The 3,835-nt window shown below is 40.2% G+C and overlaps 1 pseudogene; it reads left to right on the forward strand.

The window, feature by feature from the left end:
* Positions 1-2,364: 2,364 nt before the first annotated feature.
* On the forward strand, positions 2,365-2,818 carry LOC137765776 (N-alpha-acetyltransferase 38, NatC auxiliary subunit pseudogene; annotated as a pseudogene).
* Positions 2,819-3,835: the final 1,017 nt, after the last annotated feature.

Consider the following 3,835-nt stretch of genomic DNA (forward strand, 5'->3'; position numbering starts at 1 on the left):
CTAATAAGATTGGAAACATATAAACCCTATAAGCTAACAATTCCATATCTAATACACTATTGAGGAAACACTCCCACAAAAGAACCAAAATATATACATGAAACATTCTTTGGAACGTTGTTAGTAATAGTAAAAAATGGAAAACAAAACGTTCACCAGTTGTTTTCTTTCATTTAGAAAGCACATATATTGATCCTCCTATGTGCTGGCACTATACTGAAGGATTGGTAAATTATTTGATTCACATAGCAACTCCATGATCTAGGTACTATTATAATCCCTATTTTGTAGATGAGAAAACTGAGGCAATTAAGAGGGTTAAGTAACTTCCCAAAGATGCCACAGCAATAAATGGTATAGCTAGGTTACAAACCCAGATGGTGTGGCTCCAGAGTCTATGCTTTCTCTGAAGCACTAAGGTATGCTGTTTTTCATGCATTGGAGAATCAAATAATATATGCTATAAAATAGTATATATTATCAAGAACAGATCTTGAAGGGACTTCCCCGGTGGTCCAGTGGTTAAGAATCCGCCTTCCAATGCAGAGGATGTGGTGCGATCCCTGGTCAGGGAACTAAGATCCCACATGCTGTGGGGCAGCTAAGCCCGCGCACCACAGCTACTGAGCCCATGCGCCACAACTAGAGAGAAGTCCCGCTACGCAACGAAAATTATCCCATATGCCACAACTAAGACCCAACGTAGCCAAATATAAAAATAAATAAATAAATATTAAAAAGAAAAAGAACAGATCTTGAAAACTATAGTGAGGAGGGGGAAAGCAAGTTTCAGGATACTATATACACTTTGATAGCATCTGTGCAAGTTTTAAAAGTTGTAGGCACACAATATTATATTTTTTCATTCACATATGTGTACATTCCTGTATGTGACTGGAAGAATTCATAATAAATGTATGAAGTGGCTGATTCTGGGGAGACAGGAATGGAAATAAGACTAAGGATAGGCGACTAGAGGCTTTCAAGTTTATATTTAAAGTTGGATTAAAGAAAACCTTTAATGCTGTGTGTGTGTGTGTGTGTGCGCGTGTGCATGCGCGTGCGTAAACTCCAATGTGAAGACTGAAACTCCAAGAGGTGTGGCTTATTCAAGGACACAGAAAATACCAGAACTAGAAATCAAACTCAAGGTATAGTTTTACATTCTAAGTGTTTTCTCTTTTTAAACTTTGCCTAACCAGATATTTGCTACATACACATAAGCTGCCCAAAAACAATTTAAAAAGGAGACTACTTATAGTGAAATATAATCTATCTTTACCCCCAAATTTTCCCTATTATTAATTTATCTATTAACTCATGTACAATATTTATTGAACTACTGTTTTGTACAAGTCATTTTGTTTAGGTACTAGATGTAGGTTGACATTCTAGTGAAGTATGAACTCATGACCCCTGGTTTACAAAACCAGGGCTCCAACCACGATCAGCAAAAAAGAGGTTGTAAAGCTAATAACTGTTCATTGTTTGAGCTTCTGGAAGAAAATCTTTCTAAATCTGACAAGGAGTTATCTTTACACATCATTCTTATTCATGGTGTAATAATAATTTCAAGCATTATTATTGTTATTATTCTCTGTAATTATATAATAATCATGACAGCTCATTTCTAACTCTCCAGAGAGAAGAGGAAAAATCTGTAGGGAAGATGATGAGAGAGATTAGACCAAATGGTCTTGATAAATTTTCTATTGTAATTTTAAACAAAGCCCTAGACACCATCTGACTAATTGCAGATATTTCTGGAAAGCTTGAAGGTCTCCAAATAATTAGGTTGGGAAGAGGGGGAAATCAGTTAGGAAGCTGATATCTCCCTGGACACTGCTACAAACTGGCACTGGCCTGCTGGCCGGGGTGGTGCTGGCTGTGTGAGCCCATCTCGGAGGCTAATTTGGTCTCAGAAGCAATGGCGTGTCTATGCAATTTGGGAAAGCATTTTGGCCGTGAGAAGAATTTCAAAGCAAAGGTTCAAAGAGAAAAGAAAGAGGAAACTTGAAATTAAATTTAAACTGTATTTGTTATAAGCTGAACAAACAACAATTTTATGTGCACTAACCAAAATGCTCTGTCATTCTTCATCAGTAACTTACATTCAAATCCCTTTGCTAAAGAGTAAAGAAGTGTCCGGGGGACTGGTAAATCTTGATTTGCTTCATTAAGTCTGCTGAAAACAAAACAAAACAAAACAAAACTTGATAAAGGCATCTTATGACGATCTGGCTATCATTATTATTCTCATCCAACACAACTAATCTGATACAGTGAAAGGAACATTAAGAGAATTGTTTTTGCTTGCGAGATCTCATATCATTTAAATTTAAGAAAAAGATAATGATACGCTCGCGAGATCTCAGACCACCGGACCCGAAAGGTTCTTAGGAAGTTGAAAGGCCTGGAGGAGGCCCGGGAACAAATGGCCGCAGCTGGACCAACCATGCTGCTACGAGAGGACAATGGCTGTTGCAGCCGGCGTCAAAGCAGCTCCAGCGCAGGGGACTCAGATGGGGAGCGCGAGGACTCGCCGGCTATGCGCGCTAGGCAGCAGCTGGAGGCGCTGCTCAACAAGACTATGCGCATTCGCATGACAGATGGGCGGACACTGGTCGGTTGCTTCCTCTGCACCAACCGCGACTGCAATGTTATCCTGGGTTCGGCGCAGGAGTTCCTCAAGCCGTCGGATTCCTTCTCTGCCGGGGAACCCCGTGTGCTGGGCCTGGCCATGGTACCTGGACACCACATCCACATCGTTTCTATCGAGGTGCAGAGAGCGAGCCTGGCGGGGCCTCCCTACGTCTGAACACGATCGCGCATGCCTTTCGGACTTCATTAAATCTGTAACCGAAAAAAAAAAAGAAAAAGATAATGATAAACATCAATGTTGGCAGCAGAAAAGCTATGTTTTAGCTGTAAGATATAAAGGGAAAAAAGTTATTCCTTGCCGACGGTCTTCATTTCTGTATTTAAACACTGAATTTCTTGCTTAGATCCATTTCTTCCTGATGGGAATATTGATAATAGCTTTTGCAACAACCACAGCAGAGTGACATAGAAATCCTTGCGTCACTCCAATCTTTGCCTCTGTCATCACATGGCCTTCTTTCTTCTGAGCGTGTCTGTATGTCTCCAAATCTCCCTCTCTTTTAAGAACACTGGTCATTGCATTTAGGGCCCGGCCTAATCTAGGATGGCCTCATCTTAACTTGACTACAACTGCAAAGACCCTATTTCCAAGTGAGGGCACATCTGCAGGTACCAGGGATTAGGATTTGAGCATATCTTTTTAGAGAATGCAACTCAACCAATTAAAAATAGGTTAAATGCGTATTTGAATTCTCTAAACCTGGAAGGCAGGAACAGATGAGGGAAATGGCTTTCAGAGCAGTAGCTATCAATTCAATTTTTAAATGTAATCCTCAGGTTGCAGGGAAGGAAATCTCTCTGTATGATTATGCAGAGCAAGAACAGACATGCAATCCCATGAATGCTGACATCCTACATATAAGAAAGGTAAAAAGGAGTATATGCATCCAAGTCAAGCAGCTAGGCACTAGCAGGTCATGAAATATTACACTTTAGACTCTGGAAATAAGGCAGTGGATGGCAGTGGGGAACAGGAAGGAAGTGTGTTATGTCCATTTCACAGAAAAAGAAACTGAGGACCAGAAAGTTTACATAAACTGACCAAAGTCAAGCAGCTAAGAAGTAGCAGGATTGGGATTCAAAATCTTTCAGTCTGGGCCCAGAGTTCTGAAGTTTTTCACCATTATATTCCTTCTTAAAGAAATGGTTCAATGGAAATTGTTCTAGTTCTGCA

This window comes from Eschrichtius robustus, chromosome 6, assembly GCF_028021215.1.
Source record: "Eschrichtius robustus isolate mEscRob2 chromosome 6, mEscRob2.pri, whole genome shotgun sequence".
NCBI classification, from domain to species: Eukaryota; Metazoa; Chordata; class Mammalia; order Artiodactyla; family Eschrichtiidae; genus Eschrichtius; species Eschrichtius robustus.